This window comes from Gnatocerus cornutus, unplaced genomic scaffold (genome assembly GCF_029298725.1).
Source record: "Gnatocerus cornutus isolate USDA-ARS CGAHR unplaced genomic scaffold, icGnaCorn1.1 ctg00000064.1, whole genome shotgun sequence".
Classification (NCBI taxonomy): Eukaryota; Metazoa; Arthropoda; class Insecta; order Coleoptera; family Tenebrionidae; genus Gnatocerus; species Gnatocerus cornutus.
In genome coordinates, this window is record NW_028275409.1 from 733,250 (window position 1) to 740,653 (window position 7,404).

A 7,404-nucleotide genomic window follows, 5' to 3' on the forward strand; every position below is an offset into this window, starting at 1 on the left:
GCCGATTTTCGTTGTTTTCTGGCATGAATTTGCAAAGAAGAGCACGAAATCTACAAAATCATGACTTTTTACCAAGATTCAACGGCTGAATTGCAAGAAAACAGCAGAATTCTGCACAAAATCATCAAAATTCTTACAGAAAACCGCATATTTCGATGCAAAACAACGATTTCTCGCCGATTTTCGTTGTTTTCTGGCTTGAATTTGCAAAGAAAAGCACGAAATCTACAAAATCATGACTTTTTACCAAGATTCAACGGCTGAATGCAAGAAAACAGCAGAATTCTGCACGAAATCATCAAAATTCTTACAGAAAACCGCATATTTCGATGCAAAACGACGATTTCTCGCCGATTTTCGTTGTTTTCTGGCTTGAATTCGCAAAGAAGAGTACGAAATCTACATAATCATGACTTTTTACCAAAATTCAACCGCTGAATTGCAAGAAAACAGCAGAATTCTGCACGAAATCATCAAAATTCTTACAGAAAACCGCATATTTCGATGCAAAACAACGATTTCTCGCCGATTTTCGTTGTTTTCTGGCTTGAATTCGCAAAGAAGAGCACGAAATCTACAAAATCATCACTTTTTAACAAGATTCTACGGCTGAATTGCAAGAAAACAGCAGAATTCTGCACGAAATCATCAATATTCTAACAGAAAACCGCATATTTCGATGCAAAACGACGATTTCTCGCCGATTTTCGTTGTTTTCTGGCTTGAATTCGCAAAGAAGAGCACGAAATCTACAAAATCATGACTTTTTACCAAGATTCAACGGCTGAATTGCAAGAAAACAGCAGAATTCTGCCCGAAATCATCAAAATTCTTAGAGAAAACTGCATATTTCGATGCAAAACAACGATTTCTCGCCGATTTTCGTTGTTTTCTATCTTGAATTCGCCAAGAAGAGCACGAAATCTATAAAATCATGACTTTTTACCTAGATTCAACGGCTGAATTGCAAGAAAACAGCAGAATTCTGCACGAAATCATCAAAATTCTTACAGAAAACCGCATATTTCGATGCAAAACGACGATTTCTCGCCGATTTTCGTTGTTTTCTCGCTTGAATTCGCAAAGAAGAGCACGAAATCTACAAAATCATGACTTTTTACCAAGATTCAACGGCTGAATTGCAAGAAAACAGCAGAATTCTGCACGAAATCATCAATATTCTTACAGAAAACCGCATATTTCGATGCAAAACGACGATTTCTCGCCGATTTTCGTTGTTTTCTGGCTTGAATTCGCAAAGAAGAGCACGAAATCTACAAAATCATGACTTTTTACCAAGATTCAACGGCTGAATTGCAAGAAAACAGCAGAATTCTGCCCGAAATCATCAAAATTCTTAGAGAAAACTGCATATTTCGATGCAAAACAACGATTTCTCGCCGATTTTCGTTGTTTTCTATCTTGAATTCGCCAAGAAGAGCACGAAATCTATAAAATCATGACTTTTTACCTAGATTCAACGGCTGAATTGCAAGAAAACAGCAGAATTCTGCACGAAATCATCAAAATTCTTAGAGAAAACCGCATATTTCGATGCAAAACGACGATTTCTCGCTGATTTTCGTTGTTTTCTATCTTGAATTCGCAAAGAAGAGCACGAAATCTACAATATCATGACTTTTTACCAAGATTCAACGGCTGAATTGCAAGTAAACAGCAGAATTCTGCACGAAATCGTCAAAATTCTTAGAGAAAACCGCATATTTCGATGCAAAACGACGATTTCTCGCCGATTTTCGTTGTTTTCTGGCTTGAATTCGCACAGAAGAGCACGAAATCTACAAAATCATCACATTTTACCAAGATTCAACGGCTGAATTGCAAGAAAACAGCAGAATTCTGCACGAAATCATCAAAATTCTTACAGAAAACCGCATATTTCGATGCAAAACGACGATTTCTCGCCGATTTTCGTTGTTTTCTGGCATGAATTTGCAAAGAAGAGCACGAAATCTACAAAATCATGACTTTTTACCAAGATTCAACGGCTGAATTGCAAGAAAACAGCAGAATTCTGCACGAAATCATCAAAATTCTTAGAGAAAACCGCATATTTCGATGCAAAACGACGATTTCTCGCTGATTTTCGTTGTTTTCTATCTTGAATTCGCAAAGAAGAGCACGAAATCTACAATATCATGACTTTTTACCAAGATTCAACGGCTGAATTGCAAGTAAACAGCAGAATTCTGCACGAAATCGTCAAAATTCTTAGAGAAAACCGCATATTTCGATGCAAAACGACGATTTCTCGCCGATTTTCGTTGTTTTCTGGCTTGAATTCGCACAGAAGAGCACGAAATCTACAAAATCATCACTTTTTACCAAGATTCAACGGCTGAATTGCAAGAAAACAGCAGAATTCTGCACGAAATCATCAAAATTCTTAGAGAAAACCGCATATTTCGATGCAAAACGACGATTTCTTGCCGATTTTCGTTGTTTTCTGGCTTGAATTCGCAAAGAAGAGCACGAAATCTACAAAATCATCACTTTTTACCAAGATTCAACGGCTGAATTGCAAGAAAACAGCAGAATTCTGCACGAAATCATCAAAATTCTTAGAGAAAACCGCATATTTCGATGCAAAACGACGATTTCTCGCCGATTTTCGTTGTTTTCTTGCTTGAATTCGCAAAGAAGAGCACGAAATCTACAAAATCATGACTTTTTACCAAGATTCAACGGCTGAATTGCAAGAAAACAGCAGAATTCTGCACGAAATCATCAAAATTCTTACAGAAAACCTCATATTTCGATGCAAAACGACGATTTCTCGCCGATTTTCGTTGTTTTCTGCCTTGAATTCGCAAAGAAGAGCACGAAATCTACAAAATCATCACTTTTTACCAAGATTCTACGGCTGAATTGCAAGAAAACAGCAGAATTCTGCACGAAATCATCAAAATTCTTACAGAAAACCGCATTTTTCGATGCAAATCGACGATTTCTCACCGATTTTCGTTGTTTTCTGGCTTGAATTCGCAAAGAAGAGCACGAAATCTACAAAATCATGACTTTTTACCAAGATTCAACGGCTGAATTGCAAGAAAACAGCAGAATTCTGCACGAAATCATCAAAATTCTTACAGAAAACCGCATATTTCGATGCAAAACATCGATTTCTCGCCGATTTTCGTTGTTTTCTGGCTTGAATTCGCAAAGAAGAGCACGAAATGTACAAAATCATCACTTTTTACCAAGATTCTACGGCTGAATTGCGAGAAAACAGCAGAATTCTGCACGAAATCATCAAAATTCTTACAGAAAACCGCATATTTAGATGCAAAACGACGATTTCTCGCCGATTTTCGTTGTTTTCTGGCATGAATTTGCAAAGAAGAGCACGAAATCTACAAAATCATGACTTTTTACCAAGATTCAACGGCTGAATTGCAAGAAAACAGCAGAATTCTGCACGAAATCATCAAAATTCTTAGAGAAAACCGCATATTTCGATGCAAAACGACGATTTCTCGCCGATTTTCGTTGTTTTCTTGCTTGAATTCGCAAAGAAGAGCACGAAATCTACAAAATCATCACTTTTCACCAAGATTCAACGGCTGAATTGCAAGTAAACAGCAGAATTCTGCACGAAATCGTCAAAATTCTCATCAAAATTCTTAGAGAAAACCGCATATTTCGATGCAAAACGACGATTTCTCGCTGATTTTCGTTGTTTTCTATCTTGAATTCGCAAAGAAGAGCACGAAATCTACAAAATCATGACTTTTTACCAAGATTCAACGGCTGAATTGCAAGAAAACAGCAGAATTCTGCCCGAAATCATCAAAATTCTTAGAGAAAACTGCATATTTCGATGCAAAACAACGATTTCTCGCCGATTTTCGTTGTTTTCTATCTTGAATTCGCCAAGAAGAGCACGAAATCTATAAAATCATGACTTTTTACCTAGATTCAACGGCTGAATTGCAAGAAAACAGCAGAATTCTGCACGAAATCATCAAAATTCTTACAGAAAACCGCATATTTCGATGCAAAACGACGATTTCTCGCCGATTTTCGTTGTTTTCTCGCTTGAATTCGCAAAGAAGAGCACGAAATCTACAAAATCATGACTTTTTACCAAGATTCAACGGCTGAATTGCAAGAAAACAGCAGAATTCTGCACGAAATCATCAAAATTCTTACAGAAAACCGCATATTTCGATGCAAAACGACGATTTCTCGCCGATTTTCGTTGTTTTCTGGCATGAATTTGCAAAGAAGAGCACGAAATCTACAAAATCATAACTTTTTACCAAGATTCAACGGCTGAATTGCAAGAAAACAGCAGAATTCTGCACGAAATCATCAAAATTCTTAGAGAAAACCGCATATTTCGATGCAAAACGACGATTTCTCGCTGATTTTCGTTGTTTTCTATCTTGAATTCGCAAAGAAGAGCACGAAATCTACAATATCATGACTTTTTACCAAGATTCAACGGCTGAATTGCAAGAAAACAGCAGAATTCTGCACGAAATCATCAAAATTCTTAGAGAAAACCGCATATTTCGATGCAAAACGACGATTTCTTGCCGATTTTCGTTGTTTTCTGGCTTGAATTCGCAAAGAAGAGCACGAAATCTACAAAATCATCACTTTTTACCAAGATTCAACGGCTGAATTGCAAGAAAACAGCAGAATTCTGCACGAAATCATCAAAATTCTTAGAGAAAACCACATATTTCGATGCAAAACGACGATTTCTCGCCGATTTTCGTTGTTTTCTTGCTTGAATTCGCAAAGAAGAGCACGAAATCTACAAAATCATGACTTTTTACCAAGATTCAACGGCTGAATTGCAAGAAAACAGCAGAATTCTGCACGAAATCATCAAAATTCTTACAGAAAACCTCATATTTCGATGCAAAACGACGATTTCTCGCCGATTTTCGTTGTTTTCTGCCTTGAATTCGCAAAGAAGAGCACGAAATCAACAAAATCATCACTTTTTTACCAAAATTCTACGGCTGAATTGCAAGAAAACAGCAGAATTCTGCACGAAATCATCAAAATTCTTAGAGAAAACCGCATATTTCGATGCAAAACGACGATTTCTTGCCGATTTTCGTTGTTTTCTGGCTTGAATTCGCAAAGAAGAGCACGAAATCTACAAAATCATCACTTTTTACCAAGATTCAACGGCTGAATTGCAAGAAAACAGCAGAATTCTGCACGAAATCATCAAAATTCTTAGAGAAAACCGCATATTTCGATGCAAAACGACGATTTCTCGCCGATTTTCGTTGTTTTCTTGCTTGAATTCGCAAAGAAGAGCACGAAATCTACAAAATCATGACTTTTTACCAAGATTCAACGGCTGAATTGCAAGAAAACAGCAGAATTCTGCACGAAATCATCAAAATTCTTACAGAAAACCTCATATTTCGATGCAAAACGACGATTTCTCGCCGATTTTCGTTGTTTTCTGCCTTGAATTCGCAAAGAAGAGCACGAAATCTACAAAATCATCACTTTTTACCAAGATTCTACGGCTGAATTGCAAGAAAACAGCAGAATTCTGCACGAAATCATCAAAATTCTTACAGAAAACCGCATTTTTCGATGCAAATCGACGATTTCTCACCGATTTTCGTTGTTTTCTGGCTTGAATTCGCAAAGAAGAGCACGAAATCTACAAAATCATGACTTTTTACCAAGATTCAACGGCTGAATTGCAAGAAAACAGCAGAATTCTGCACGAAATCATCAAAATTCTTACAGAAAACCGCATATTTCGATGCAAAACATCGATTTCTCGCCGATTTTCGTTGTTTTCTGGCTTGAATTCGCAAAGAAGAGCACGAAATGTACAAAATCATCACTTTTTACCAAGATTCTACGGCTGAATTGCGAGAAAACAGCAGAATTCTGCACGAAATCATCAAAATTCTTACAGAAAACCGCATATTTAGATGCAAAACGACGATTTCTCGCCGATTTTCGTTGTTTTCTGGCATGAATTTGCAAAGAAGAGCACGAAATCTACAAAATCATGACTTTTTACCAAGATTCAACGGCTGAATTGCAAGAAAACAGCAGAATTCTGCACGAAATCATCAAAATTCTTAGAGAAAACCGCATATTTCGATGCAAAACGACGATTTCTCGCCGATTTTCGTTGTTTTCTTGCTTGAATTCGCAAAGAAGAGCACGAAATCTACAAAATCATCACTTTTCACCAAGATTCAACGGCTGAATTGCAAGTAAACAGCAGAATTCTGCACGAAATCGTCAAAATTCTCATCAAAATTCTTAGAGAAAACCGCATATTTCGATGCAAAACGACGATTTCTCGCTGATTTTCGTTGTTTTCTATCTTGAATTCGCAAAGAAGAGCACGAAATCTACAAAATCATGACTTTTTACCAAGATTCAACGGCTGAATTGCAAGAAAACAGCAGAATTCTGCCCGAAATCATCAAAATTCTTAGAGAAAACTGCATATTTCGATGCAAAACAACGATTTCTCGCCGATTTTCGTTGTTTTCTATCTTGAATTCGCCAAGAAGAGCACGAAATCTATAAAATCATGACTTTTTACCTAGATTCAACGGCTGAATTGCAAGAAAACAGCAGAATTCTGCACGAAATCATCAAAATTCTTACAGAAAACCGCATATTTCGATGCAAAACGACGATTTCTCGCCGATTTTCGTTGTTTTCTCGCTTGAATTCGCAAAGAAGAGCACGAAATCTACAAAATCATGACTTTTTACCAAGATTCAACGGCTGAATTGCAAGAAAACAGCAGAATTCTGCACGAAATCATCAAAATTCTTACAGAAAACCGCATATTTCGATGCAAAACGACGATTTCTCGCCGATTTTCGTTGTTTTCTGGCATGAATTTGCAAAGAAGAGCACGAAATCTACAAAATCATAACTTTTTACCAAGATTCAACGGCTGAATTGCAAGAAAACAGCAGAATTCTGCACGAAATCATCAAAATTCTTAGAGAAAACCGCATATTTCGATGCAAAACGACGATTTCTCGCTGATTTTCGTTGTTTTCTATCTTGAATTCGCAAAGAAGAGCACGAAATCTACAATATCATGACTTTTTACCAAGATTCAACGGCTGAATTGCAAGAAAACAGCAGAATTCTGCACGAAATCATCAAAATTCTTAGAGAAAACCGCATATTTCGATGCAAAACGACGATTTCTTGCCGATTTTCGTTGTTTTCTGGCTTGAATTCGCAAAGAAGAGCACGAAATCTACAAAATCATCACTTTTTACCAAGATTCAACGGCTGAATTGCAAGAAAACAGCAGAATTCTGCACGAAATCATCAAAATTCTTAGAGAAAACCACATATTTCGATGCAAAACGACGATTTCTCGCCGATTTTCGTTGTTTTCTTGCTTGAATT